The sequence below is a fragment of the Corvus brachyrhynchos genome, unplaced genomic scaffold (genome assembly GCF_000691975.1).
Source record: "Corvus brachyrhynchos isolate BGI_N302 unplaced genomic scaffold, ASM69197v1 scaffold5, whole genome shotgun sequence".
NCBI classification, from domain to species: Eukaryota; Metazoa; Chordata; class Aves; order Passeriformes; family Corvidae; genus Corvus; species Corvus brachyrhynchos.
In genome coordinates, this window is record NW_008238321.1 from 9,170,698 (window position 1) to 9,185,417 (window position 14,720).

The 14,720-nt window shown below is 48.3% G+C and overlaps 1 long non-coding RNA gene across 2 annotated transcripts in view; it reads right to left on the bottom strand.

The window, feature by feature from the left end:
* Nucleotides 1–2,309: 2,309 nt before the first annotated feature.
* The window catches only part of LOC108446701, a 63,277-nt gene continuing 50,866 nt past the window's right edge, over nt 2,310–14,720 (bottom strand). The window contains exons 3-4 of one of the 2 annotated variants that reach the window (XR_001861989.1): nt 10,734–10,868; nt 2,310–2,567 (exon numbers count right to left, since the gene is read on the bottom strand). This is a non-coding gene — a long non-coding RNA (uncharacterized LOC108446701). The other variant, XR_001861990.1, reaches the window with a different exon arrangement.

Sequence of the window (14,720 nt, forward strand, 5' to 3'; positions counted from 1 at the left end):
ATCTGCCTGTGTAAAGGAGAACTTCAAAAGGGCTGACAGTCAGAGAGCCCAGCAGTAACCTTTGGCTAATTAGCTGTCTTGATTTTCTTGCAGTTTATTTTTATACTTCTTGGGCTCTGAAATGCATTTACTGTAATGTCAGAAAGGCCATAGTAAATATAAAGCTTTCTAGCAATAAGTATATCCACCCCACTGAGCTTTTGGGACTGACAGCTCCAACTTGGCATGGGCCAGCTGGAGTGACAATGCTTTGCTGAGGTTTTTGTCTTGCACATGATTTACTGAGACCGTGCTGGTGGAAATGATAAAGGCACCTGGGGCAAAGCAGGTATGGGCATGGAGCACAATGAGCACAGAGCAGAGGGCACCTGTAACGGTGCTTTCCTGAGGTCAAATCACAAATGAGCAGAAAAGACAGAGGGGTGAGGAAGTCTGCAGGATGCAAAGCCATGAGCCAGATCAGCAAGGAGAGGTGAGGTCAAGAAAAGCAGGCAGCCAGAAAGCTGGGAGTGATGCTGAACCTGCAGAGAGAAGCAGGTGGGACCGATTCTAAGCATTAAGGATATCATCAATGGGAGCTGCACTGCTCAGAGAGCCTGTAGGAGCCACAGAGCCTTCCTGCTCCTGGGCAGAGGAGAAAGAAGCCTGGAGAGATGCTCTGGTTAGATCTCAGTCAAGAAGGGATTCTCAAGTCCCACTGGGCTGGAAGATGACAGTGCCTATTGAAGCAGGTCACTCTGCTCCCCACCCCAGCAGCGCTCCCCGTATCACTGCACGGTGCCACAGACACCCTGTGACCTTTGTCAGAGGGGCTGTGACTCTCACTGACACCCCAGGGCTTCCCTAACAAAGCCAACCTCTCCATTCCTGGCTGACACCCCCTCCATCCCAGCAGCTCCTGCACTCCACAGACTCTGCATGTCAGCGCTGCTGAATTCCACTTGGCCAAGGTGCTGGGGTTAAGGTGAGGGTGTGCACAGCCTGAGATGCTCCTGCTTCTCTCTGTAGGGACATGCAGCCCACTCTTGCAGGGCATCTGCCTCCTGCAGCCCTGGGGCTGGGCACAGAGATGGGACCGGGTTGAGCCGCGCTGTGAGGAAACATGAAGGGTAAGAAAACAGCTTCGTTATCTCCACGCTGTGATCTCCAGCACAAACCACTCAACATGTGGCTCTCCCTGGAACTGTGCACAGAGAAGATCAGTGGGAAGAACACAGAAAAGAGACCAATGCATTAATGATCAGAAATGAAGCAGCGCTCCTCTTCCCCCAGATCTAGCAAGGAGACTTCTGAGTCCCTGCAGATGGGTGGCAGGCACCCAGGACTTCAAACAGCCTCCCCCCCTCGGCTGCTGCTCCTCCTGCCTGGCTGGGTGTCAGTCTCAGGACTGCCCTGTGTACCAGCTGGGGGAACTCGCTGCCAGTTAAAAACCAGGCTCTTCTATCCTTTGAACTGCAGAGAAACAAAATGCGTGAATTCAACCTTTGCCTTTTTTTTTCCCAAATGATGTCAGGAGTCGAGGAGACAGGACAGTGCTGAGTGCAGTTGCTGTTGAAAGCTGCTGGCTGTTTCAGTGTGGTTCTTGAACTCCACCAGTGCAGCTGTGCTGGAGTTGGTAACTGCAAATCTTTAATTTTAAGGGTCAAATCATTATAGACTCTCTCAGGGAAGTTAATAGGAAGTTTACCTTTGACTCAGCTATGTAAAATCAACAAGAAATTCCCAACTGATCATAGTGACACATGGTTCCATCTCCAATCCCAAGCATCCCTTCCTACAAGTCAAACTCGTATTTTCATTTTTAAACCCATCCTTACAATTAGAGCTTGTGCTGCCTGATCAGAACCAAAATGTCTCAGATGGCTGGGCTGGATTTTGGGACTGACTTCAGCCAGCACTCTAATCTGAGTCTCCTCACTTCTGCTGAGGTCCAAGTGTTTCAGGACTGAGCTCTCAGCTGGGATAATGCATCTGCAAGGCACAGCACAGCTCTGTTCAGGCCCTTGGTATGCAGTTGGTTGGGCCCTGGCTGCTCCTGAAAATCCCTTTGGCCTCACCCAGGCACTTCAAAAGCCCTTAGTACCAACAACCTGCACCTGGGTTGCTTTAAATGATGAATTCCATAGGGGCAGTTTCAAAGCATCTTAATTAGCATCAGGTTTGTGAGCAGAGCAAGGCACTGTGGTACCCACAGTCCTAAAACCCCACACAGGGTGATGGTGAGCAGCAAGCACTGAAGGTTTCAATGACAAGGAAGGAGTTATTTCATTGCTCCAAGTGGAAAAGGAGAGACATGCAGCACCAAGCCCTCACCCCTATGAGCCCTTTTATTGCCCATTTACCTCGGACAGATCCCAGCCCTCTGGCATGGCCAGGGCATGGCGCAGGGATCTTTTAAAGGAGTTGGTACCATTCAGGGAGGGAAGGTCCTGAGCTCGTGGGTCATGCATATATACCTGCATATACATTATTAATGCCCTCCACATGACAGCTGCTGGCTGCATCTACAGACTCTCTCCACTGATGCCTCTCTCTGAGTCACGGCTGCGTAAAGCTCCTTGACAGACCTGGAGGATGAGAGATGTGGTAAAATCCCAAACATGAGTATTGCATCAAAGGTTCTGTGGTTATCAGAGCACAAACAACATCTCCCTCACAATTTCAGGGGCAGGGTAGTGCTAGGGCTGTCTAACCATCCTCCCAGAGCACAGAGTCCATACTCAGGGGCACAGTGAGTCAGGGCCAGTCCGAGATGCTCCACGGGGGTGCAGTGAGGTGGTCTGTCCATGCTGCTGGCAGAGGAGCTGGGGAACTCAGTGAGCATCTGGTGGGTGGACTTGAGTGGGATTTCTCCTGCATGGAGAGCTTGGCAGTCCTCCACGCATGCCTGGCTGTGTCAGTCACTCTTGGTTTAGCTGACACACAGGAGAGAGCCTCATGTGAGACTTTCAGAGGATGCTGCACACTAATGGTGGGAGATTGCCCCACGTACCTTCAGGGGTGGGCAGAACCCGAGGCACTATGTAGTGCAAAATGAAGAGGGATGGCTGGGACAGTCTCCCCTCTCCCAAAGATCTTTCTTTTCTCATTACCATCTTTCTTATTCTCCCCAGGCCTTTCACCTGCTCTGAAGCTGCTGCTGCCTCAGCTACTCAAGATGAGTGAAGGACACGTGAGCATCCTGATGGACACAACAGCCACTTCCAGGTACCCTGCACTGCCACGGGCATTCATTTACAGACATTATTCCAACCAATCCTTGAGGCTGGGCAGGAGGTTTTCCACACATATCTTGCTGAAGCTCTGCTCTGGGGGATAGCTGTGGCACTGAGGAATCAGCACTGAGCTCCAAGGCAGGGGGACCTGCATGGGGAAAAGACCCCGTCCCACTCTGGGAACAGACAAGAAGCGAGACATCAGGGAGGATCACTACTTCTGTAGTGGGTTTATTAGCAGAGAACTCTGCTCCTTCCACCTCCATCTCTCTGCAGAGTCAGTGACTCCCCCACCATGTATTACATTTTATTCTATAAGTGCAAAGCAATTTCCATTGAGGGTAGGGACAGTGAAGCACAGAGAAAGAGGAGAATAATAACTCATCTTTCTTTAATCCCTACCATCCCAAAGGATCCTGGTGCCGTTTGCTTTACTTTCTATATGTATGCACAGTTAATTAGCATTACCACAGAACTGCAGGTATTCTCAGACTTAGTAGAGGGAATATCTTGTAATAGAAGGGTAAGCAAATTGTTTCTGCTGTTTCCATTACAGCCAACTTTGATTATCCAGGGTAATGGGATAACAGGGACAAAGCAAAAACATAGATAACATGAGACCGATGCAAATTAAGCTGGTGGGGGAAAAAAAGTGATGCTGAGAGTAATGCAGGAAGGAAAGGTCAGTGATACTGATTAAGGAGCATGGAGATCCCTGCGTTAGCACTGCCCTCAACTCACAGATCCATACACAGTGGTACCTGGGCACAGCAGTTATGGAGCAAATCTATAGGGCCTGTCACTGTGAGAGGGAAGCAGAGACATCCTCTGCACAGCAAAGCCAAGCTGCAGCAGAGGGAGGCAAATTGCATTAATGCCGAGCATTTCAAAGCCTCTCTGTGAGGGATTTGCCATTAAAAGGAATAAGATTTGGGCACTCAACCCACCTCCTCCCCACACGAGCAGGAAGAAGCCCAATTTAAAGGTCAGCATCTTAATGGTTTTCTCTGTGTATATACCAGGATAATTCCTCTCCAAACAGAAATCCAGCACCTCCTTGGTGAACCACAGCCTCTGTTTGAAGGAGCACAAGAGCATCCATAGCTAAGAAGGTACAGGAGTACAGACAGCTACATCTTCTATGTTAAAACAGGAGGGAAGAGGCTCCAACTTCATCTCCTTGCAACACAGCCCAAGATGAGGAAAGGGAACAGCGCTGGAGTTCCTCTGTAGTCCCTCATCTCAGCAAAGATCGGATTCACTCCACTCTGTCAAAGGGGATGTTCAAATCCTTGGCACCAACATCGTGGAGGCAGCTCTGAAAAATCTCTGGTGGTGGGTGGATAAAAAGGGCACCAGTGGAGATGAGAAAGAAAGAAGAGAGGGAGGAATCTTAGAGGAAGAAGAATCTTCTTAATAGGTTTTATTGATTTAACCCAAAGAGAGAACAGTAGGGGGAAATATATGCTATTTAAATGCAAACCAGTAATAAAAATAATCATTAGAGTCATAATCTCAATCTGTTAGCATTTTATGTAGAAATGATCTTAGTGGGAAATATTTTCTGAGTAAACTACTTGCATTTACTTAGTATGAAGGAGACTCTTAAATATAACTCAATCATTATCATGGGCTTTTTTTCAGGGGTTGTTTTCAGTACTCAGTTCTTGCAAGTGCTTGATGATTTCACAGCCCTGGCAGAGCCTGACTTGGAGAAGCTGCTGGCCCACCCCAGTTGGGATCTCCTGTCCATATCCCTGTGGATGTTCCTGTTTCCATACTGGAAATACCTGTGGATTTCAACGGCAGCTAGAATCATCACTCTCCACCCACACGATGATGAGACTTTGTGAATGGCCAAGGAGGCTGCATCACTTGCTCAGATCTTTCGAGCTGTAGCTGAGGAACAGTAACTTCAGAGCATGTCTCCAGGCCCTGCATATTCCAGAAGAAGCGAGAACCACCTGACCATCTCTTTTAGCTTTCTCTCTTGTAAAAGAAGAGGAAAATTAGGGATTTTCCCTTTGCGGAGGAGCTGCAGGGCTGGCAGTGAAGATCCAGGGCAGGGAGCCCTTTCCTGGTGCAGGAGGGGAGATTGGATGTGTCCACCCATATCTCAGAAGGAGCTTTTCCAGTCAGGGCCTTGTCCCCAAGATCAGTCCCCGTGGGGACACGGCGCTGCCCACGTGCAGCTGCTCCGGGGAGGTCACTGTCCCCATGACTCCCACGCCGTGCACATCTCAGCCACAAAGAAAGGAATAAATACCCTCTTCTGCCTGGGGACACCTTTTAATCTTCTTGCTAGATTTTCATACCCTAGTCCGGACTCCCAGCTGGGCCAGGCGTGATCTCATTTAGCATTCCCTGCACAGAGGCAGCTAAACCAAAGCTGCTGTTTTATCCCATGCACTGGTAGGGGCTGGGGATGCTCTCACTGATGGCACTGGGGGTTCTCACCACCCTGCAGCAGCCATACCTTGCCCCAGAAGGGAGAACATCCCATGGAGGTAGGCAACTGGGCCAGCATCCCCAGTGCTGAGAAGCTCATCAGCCCCTTGCAGACCTGCTGGTGGCAGGACACTTGTGGGTAGCAGGTGCCAGAGCAGCAGCTCTCCAGGGGCCAGACAACTGCCAGGGTGCCATGCCAGCAGCTGCCACTGGCAGAAGCCACTGCAGCTCCTCGAGTGGGTCTGGACCTGTGTCCACAGCCTGTGGAGCTGGTCTGGCCTTGTGTCCACAGCCTGGGGAGCTGGTCTGGCCCCAGACCTCTCCAGGTCTCCAAATTCACAGTGGCCCTCACGCTGTGTGGGTAATTCAGGCTCGCAAGGGGGTTATTAAAATCCATTCAAAGCTAATGTCAGCCAGTTCAGTGTTAATGTCAGTGGCTGAGAGGCACAGCAGGAGTGGGTGGAGAAGGACTTTGATTTCCCCACTCTAATTTCCAAGTGGGGTGGGCTTGGCAGGCAGTGATGGGGAATGGGGACGGTGGCGGGTGGGAGCATGTGGTGCCGCGTGTCACACAGCAGACAGGTGGGACTCGCAGTTTAATCCCAGCAGCCAAACATTTCACTCCATGTTTTGCTTGACAGCATCTCTCCCTGGCTGGCCATTTCAGAGGCATGTTATCTGCCAGGATCCCAGCAGGTGAGTCTGCCTGAGCAATCAGCTCTGCACTGAGGCTGGGAAGGGGCTGTTGGTGCTGCTCCACACGGGGCTCCATCAGGTATTTCAGGACTGGGCATCACACCCAGGCACTTCCCATCTGGTGCATTTGGAGGTTGAAACTACATGACCCAACTTCTGCACTGACCCACAGCCCCTCAAACCTGCGAGGGCTGAAAGCAGGGCTGGAGTTTGCTCACGTCGCTTGGGTGAGTCCAAACCATCCCCTGGGTTTTGAAAAAATCAGGGTAATTTCAGGATGTGGCTAGCATCATGCAGGCTAAGATAAGAGTAATCGGAGCTCCAGGCCATAAGCTGATTCCTTGCATATGACAGGAAGGAATTAGCCCTGTGTCTTCACCTGGCAGCGTTTGTACACATGGGCACACACCTGGTGGGATCTGAGCCACGGGGACACGTGTGTCCTGATGCTTTCCAGGGACAGGGTGACAAGGATCCAGTGCAGAAGTCCCATGGGCAGAAGAAGGGGCATGGACAGCAGAGGAAATCTGCTCCAAGCATCGTTCACAGGCCAGGTATTGCCCCACCTCCTCGCACTGGCACAGCAGTGCTGGGAACCCCCAGGTCTCCTTCCCAAGAGGTCCTGCCCTGGTTCTCCCCCAGTTTCAGCATCTGTTTGCAGCGGGGATTCCTCCACGTTGGCTGGGAAATGCATTGCAGTCTCTTTAATAGCTCATCCTGGCTTTTCCTCGTATGTAAATACAAAGTGTAGAACAGTGGCCTCATTTCACACTATAGGAGTGCATCAGATGCAGATAAAGGTACTGAAGATGCCTTAAATGATCCAAATTTAACATTTGGTTATGTAGGCTGAATATTTCAGTGAGTTTTTAGGGTAGAAGGTGCTGTAAATGGAGCCTGACCTCCTAGACAGTGAATTTTACCCAGGGATTTAAATCAAGTCTGACCATTAAGCTTCATCCTTCTGACAAACAAAAATTAGTCTGGTTCATAAGCAAGGGGGGCAGCTGCTGGAGGCAGACTGGTCACAAGCCACAAGATCAAGGAGTCGAACAACATCTCTGAAGGTCAGCAGGTCCTGCCTGATGATATGGCCACAATCCAGGTTATTTTGCTTTAGCTTGTCTGATGTGTGAAATGAGGGTAACGAACAGTTCTGGGGTCAAAGCCAGGGTTCAAAAGCAGTATTTGGTGCTGCTGCTTTCACCTAGAAAATAGCTGCCATTCAGAAATCAACGGTATTAGAGAAAAGTGAAACTCTAGTGGTTGCCAGCAATCGGCCAGATGGGTCAATGAGGTGGTTTAGGGTGGCAGGACCATCGAGGAGATGTGTGGCACTAGCAGACCCAAGTCCCATCCCGTGTCCCTGGGGAGAGAGGCCAGGGAGGTGGGAAGGAGCTGCACCTCCCTGCAGCCGGCATCCCATGCCACATGGCAGGTTACCAAGCAGCTGAGAGATGATTTCTTTTGCCAGTTTTCTAATTTATCTAATGAGCAAGAAAATAAATCAAGCTGACAGTCACCCAGGTGGTTTTGAGCCTCAGCTCCTCACAGTCCCCTTGTTCTCCCAGCCCATTTTATAACAGGGGTACAACCCGAGGACACAGCACTAACTCCTGCTATAATCTTTTCTTTACCAACATCACTTAGCAGATGGAGTCATTTAGATGTGCTCACGTTTAAATGAGTGGCTTGCCCTGAAAGGGACAGAGCTGGGGCTGCTGGCAAGGTTTTCGGGATCGTTAGCCTAGAAAATGCTTAGCAGAGGAAGCAGTTGGCAGGCAGATTTCACGGACATGGCACCGCTGTCCTCTGCCAGCAAAATTACAAGGCTGAAATCCTGGAGCTGGATGGGGCCAAACCGTTCACAGCAAACAATTTAATTGATGAATGAAGTGAATTGCCCAGGAGACGGGTTTTAGTCATCTGCTCACCACATGAAGCTGCTTGGAGAAGGGTTTGCACAGTCGAGTGTCGCCTGGGATGGGCTGGCTGGGGCTCCCCATGGTGGGAACCTTCACCAGAGCCCCCTGGGCGCCTCCTCCCTGGCTGAGCAGCCCAGTGCTGCGAGCCTGGCTACCTCCAGGCTTGCCAATCCAAGGTGCTTACAGATGCTACTGCTCCTAAGCCTTCGTGGCTGGACCAGTGCTGGGACCACTCAGATCTCAGCACTCGGTGCTGGAAACAGAGCCAGCACAATGTAAGGAGGAACAGCACCAATCTAAACAGCAAAAGCTACTTTTCAGCTCCTGCAAGAAATTCCATAGCAGTCTCAGAGGTCTCTCCTCTCCAGCTCCCTGACCTCCTACACCAGGTTACCTCCATAAGCTCCTTTCATTTGGTCTAATAAAGTAAATTAGTTCTTGAGCTCTTCCAAGGAGAATAGGCATAAAAACGTACATTGAGATGAATGCTTACAACCCTTGAAAATACCTCTTGCTTGTGAAAAGGCTCCTGAAGAATGAATAGAAGGGACAATGATTACCAAAAAAGGAGGAAATATTGTTCATGCTGCCCGGGCAGCATTTGACCCAGCCCTTGCAAAGGCTGGAGAGAAAAAGGAGGAAGAAGGCAGGGAGCTGAGACACTAATGGCAATCATTGCTCTGTTGGGAGCAATATCTCACAGTGTCCATGGAGATCAATTGCAAATTATTCAGCCTAATAGTTCTCAAAACAAACTCTTATTCTGCTCCTTTGTGGCAGGCATGAAGCTTTCTCTGCAAAGGCCCATTTTACATCTTAGGTAACTCAGTGCTGGATGGTGTAACGCTCCATTGTGAAATCCCTGCAGGAGCCTTTGATGCCGGCATCTTCCAGACGAGACGCAGAGCTTATCAGCTCAAATAACAGAACTGTCTTTTATCCTTTGTGTCCCAAGCCTGCTGTTTTGGCACTTATATTTGTAATTCATTGCCTGGCTCTGGGTCTGGATTCATCTGGACAGGCAAACTGTCTATCTGTCTGCATTGCTGAGTTATTTGTGTCTGCCCCGAGGGACCTGAGCACCTAAGCTCTGCTTATCTTCATTGATGTTTAGGTTCCTAATTGGTTAAAAGTCATTTTGGAAAGGTGGTCTTAAGGGCTGTAGGCTTGAAGATGCTTTCAAAATGACTACCCCCAGGCCAGGCTGTCCATCTTTCCCTGGGACTGCAACCCTAGTCTGGTCTGGTCTGGCTTCCAGAGATGCCCGTGCACCTCCAGCTCTGCTATCCCTCCATTCCAGATCAGTGCCAGCCCATGGACCTGCCCGCCTTTCACCAGCACTACATTTTCTTCAAAAAAGGACAAATGAGGTGGAAGAAGAAAAGGTGAAAACATGATAATGGCTGTGGGAAAAGGCCGCCGCTAAAGATTTGACAATGCTGGAAATAGAGGCTCAGAGAAAAGTTTTTCTCCAAAAATTATTCTTTTCAATCTCAACAGCACACTGAAGAGAAGTTTAAGCACACTTTTTAGCACCTTTTGTACTCAAATTCGAAATTCACCTGTCTAACCAAGCAATAACAGAAATAATCTTTTTTTATCCAGCTGCACATTTTGCTACAGAAATTTGTTTCCATTAAGCTTTTCCCTTTTGTCCTCTTAGAAAGCATATTTTAAATAATAACAGTGTAAAAAAAAAAATTACATACTACCCAAAAAACTCAACCCTGTCAACCGTGCACTTTTATACAAAAGTTATCTCCTTCTTTCAATGGATTGATGAAAACCCTTTTCATAATGTCAAGGTGGAGATGAGGAAGAGGGAGAAAATTTCTAAGTGCCCAGCACAGCTAGTCATTTGAACAGGGAACACGAGGCAAAATCTGGTCTTAGAAAACTGAGCTACAGCTCCAACATGAACTCGATGTTCTTTTTCTGCTTTGTAAAACAGAATTTTGTAGAAGTTGGGGTGGACGCACACACTGCACTTCTCATCTGCGGGGAAGAAATAATGGCCTTTTTCCACACTCCTTAAATCTCAATAGAAGAATGTGAATTCAATCTTTAAAAAAATAAAAATTAAAGACGCAACCATGATAACTTTCATTGCTACCACACTTTCAGGAGTGCAGCAGCCGCAGCTCAGCCACTCAGGGATTCCCCAGGAAGGTCAGCACTCTGAGATGAGTGCCACCAGGAGCCATCCTAAGAACAGCAGCAGGAGAAACACAACCCTGGCTCGCTCTCCATGTCTGCACCAGACTCTTTCCTACTGGCAATGAATGCCATGAGGCTCCCCTTCACCATCCACTCCTGGGGAGGATTCCCAGCACTGGAGCCCTCTCCAGAAAAACTTGCCCTGTCCCTGCCAGCTCTCTCCCATGGGCAGCTGTTTCACACCAGCTGCTCCTCTCACTCCAGAGATGCCATGGACAAGGCCACCCCTCACCTCTGAGCCTGAGTGTCACTGCTGGTTCCAGCCACAGTCCTGAATGTCTCCTAGTTGTTGTCCTCAGGGGCTGGGAGGCACACTGGACACGGCATTCGGGATCCCACGAGGAGGTCACCAAGCCCAGTATTTGAACTGCAAGGATAAAAGAGAAAGCATAAGAGGGAGTTTCATCAGAGGGGATAAAAGCCTGACTGATGGCTTGATTAACACCAAGCCATCCCAGGGACAGAACAGCTGCTTAAGCCATGGATCAAACACAGAGACACAGGGACCAAAGGGGAAGGGGAAGAAGACCACAGGGAGGTCCAAATGACAGCAGCTGCTCAACAGAGTAACTAAAAGGGAAAAGAAATCCACTTGCCAGTGGAAGAGGGACTGTGAGAAATGCTGGAAGGGGACCTGGGACTGAAGTAGAAAGAATGGGACAAATGCCAGACAGGGATGGAAAAAGATGCAAGGAAGATGGACAGCTCTGGGCATGCCCAGGGCAGATGGTACAAAACATCAATGCAGAGCTCCTGGAGGAGTGAGGAGCCACTGCCACCAGCAGCACCAGCCACCCAGCACGTGCAGGTTTTAACTAGCTTAATAATCCTTTTTACACCTAAAGATTGGTCTCACAAACGTCTTTTTAAATCTTAGGTGCGATTTTATTGCTCTCAGTGGTCAGTTCCCACACCCTTGTTGTTTTTCTATTACTTTTGGATGCCTGGCTGGCCAAGGCTCTCTCTGCTTCCCACTGCTGTCAGTTCCTGCTCACCTGTGCTGCCAAACAACCAGTACAGCAAGAAGAAGTGACACTGAGTGTAACAGTGCTCATCTTTGTGATATTCAATGTCTTGTTTTATTATCATCTACACAGTAACAATAATAGCAATATTAGTGACAACCATTTTGTTACTCCTCCTGTTAGTAATATTCAGACATGACCTAAGAGGTATTTCAGAAAGACAGCACAAATCCAGTGCAAGATCCAGGAGAATGGGGCAGTTAATTAAATGTCAGAGTGATGGGCAGAGCTGGGACAAGCCTGGAACAACATCAGAGAGCTGGACAACCTCTGACAAGCACAGGGAGATGGATGGATCTGGGACATGTCCCAGACCTCTCCCTCAGCAGAGGCAGAACCCTCCTACCCACACACATCTTTAAACACAACATTGTTCCCTCTCTGTCACTGCTTCATTGACTTATGCAGGTGAGGAAATTTGCTGGGGAAAGCTGCCTTCCAAGCCATCACTGATCACAGCCTGATCTAGTGACATTTTAATACCTCCAAATGGTGCAAAGGGAATAAAGAGCCCCATTGAAAACGACAGTGTCTTAGAAGTGTGTTTTACCAGCATATGTGTGAACTCACAGCAGGTAGGGGTTTATTTTGCAAAAGATTTCTTCTCCTTTTTCCAAACTAGACATTCATAAGAGAGGCAGGTGGTGGCCAGGGAATATGGAGAGAGAATGGCAGCCGGAGGGTGTTCCAAAACTCCAAGAATATTAGAGAAAAAAAGGAAGCCTGTGACAGATACCGGGCAATCTGTAAGCCATCAGGAAGAGTGGAGAGCATAACAGACTAATCAATCAGGCAGACAAGGGTGAAGTGTCACAGGGAGGCAATAGGTAGTTGGAGGTCAGTTATGAAATATAATCTCTAAATTGGAAGGAGAAGGGCAGCAGCACAAGAACAGTGACAGGTGTTTGAACGCAGGTAGGTGAACGTTGGATTGGTGATTTCAAGGAGAGTGAATGTTGGATGGGAATATTATGGGAGTAAGGAAAAATAACCTGGGATTTTAGAGACAGGCACATATTCTGTGAAGTGAAAGGCTGAGCTGGCAAGACTTTAAAGTGTTGTTCGATTTCAGAAAATGCTGCTGGAAGACAGACGGTGGGGCTCCCTGGTGCTTGTTTCTCTGGGTTTCCAGACAAAGTTTGTCAGGTTAGAAGCAAAAAAAAAAAAAAAAAAAAAAAAAAAGTAATGCTTTTCCTAAACCTAAGTCCTGCAAATAACAGCTGGGATCTGAAAGCCAGGCCAGATCCTTTCTAGTTGGTGCTTTCTCATCAGCATGCGTAATCTCTAATCTAGTTAGCAGAGATGCAGGGAAGTTGCACACTGCCACGCATGAGAAGACGGGGATTCTGCAGGTGAATTTAATTACTCCTTCCACAGAGAAAGTGGGAGTCAATAAGGCACCACTCACGCTCCATTAGCTACCTGGGCTGCACAGGCCCGACAGGAAACCAGACAGCATCATTTACTGCTCTTTCTAAGCAAAGCAGGAACAGCAGCATTACACCCAAACATGAAGTAATTTCTGCCAACACTTTTCTGACATTACAAAGATGTCACGAAGTCCTTCTAAGAACAGTTAGACCCAAGCAATTAGAGCTAAATGAACAATTTCTAATGAATAATCGTTTGACAAACTTCACCTCATTTTATGCTCACAAAACATTCACACACAGATTGCAAAGTCCTCACATTTCTTTGTCAATGGATATAACTTGCTGGTTTTTTCCACTGAGCAAATAGCAACGTAACAGTTCATTGAAAAATCAACATTCAAGCACAGGCTGGGTGGATGGGTTATGCCAGACGTGTGGTGCCGTTCCTCCAGTTCTTCCACTGGGTGAGGGATTGGAGCAGCTCCAAAAAATGCAAATCAGGACTGTTCCCTCTCGTGTTTGAAATTCCCTTTTGTCAAATCTGTCAGTGCTGGAGCACATTGACTGGACTGAGCCATGGATATGGGCAGTGTGGGAAGGAAGCCAGCTGCAGTTCCTCTACAACTGATGGCGAGGGCCAGGTATCATCAAAGCCACTGGAGAGGTAGACACCAAGGACACACTGGAGAACCTGGAGATGTTAAGATGATGACCCCAACTCCCTTAAATCCTTAAAACCACCTGCTTAACTCTCCACGCCCAGTGCTGGCCAGGGCACAGGTGAGCAGCCCAGGAGGTGGAAGCACCAGTGAGGCTGGACCAAGGCTGGCAGCCGAGCTGCTGGTGGGCTGGAGAAGCTGAGAACAATGTGTGCTGTAACATGCAGGGGCATAAGAGAATGTGGGGCAATAAATCAGGCTCTCAAAGCAGAGCATATTAAGAGATCAATGGGACAGACATTAGACCAAAGGAGCAAACTCCAGAGAGACAGGAGCAATTCTTTTCCTCCTCCTTCTCCTCCATCGCTAAGGACTTTTTTCCCCATTTAATACCATTCTCATTGTTTTTAAATGAACAGCAAAGATGGTGGGTTCCACGTGGCATTAGCAATGTGTTTGTGAAAAGAAAAATGACCGGCTCCTAGCAGGATTTGATAAAAGCCTCTCCAAGTTCTGAGTGATTTACAGCTGGAGAAAACAAACACGGACTGATACAAATGCAGAGAGAGGCAGAGCCGGCACCGACATCCAGGTACACTCAATTACCAATTCATCAGCCCAAGTGAACTTGAAGGGCTTTTCAAACTCTACACGGCTCGAAATTAAAGGAAATCTTTAGATGGATAACGTTCTGCAGTGGGGGAGAAGAAGACTAATTTGTTGATCCTCAGCTCAAGAGCCCTGGCCTTTCATGGGCAAAGGGCCACGGGAAAGGGGTGCAGGTGGCAGCTCCCACTCCCCACGTGGGACCAGGGAATGGTCCAAACATCAGGATGATCTTCACACACTGTTGCAAAGCTGTCAGCACACAGCTCTACCTCTCTCCTTACCGTGCCAGTCCCCAAACACCCTTTTTTTCCTTGTCTCTACTAAAAACTTTGCTTCCACCTGCCCTGGGGGGTAATCATGGCAAAGCTGTGAAAGAAACCAGTTTTTTGTTCACTGGCTGAACTAAAAAAAAAAAGGAAAAAAATCACAGTGACCCCAAGTTGGAATTGTCCAGGCTTTCCACAGGAGTAAAAAAAAAATCTATATATAAAAAGATAAATATCTATGGTCAAACAATAGTTTAATTCAATCTGAAACTAAGTCATAGGGATTG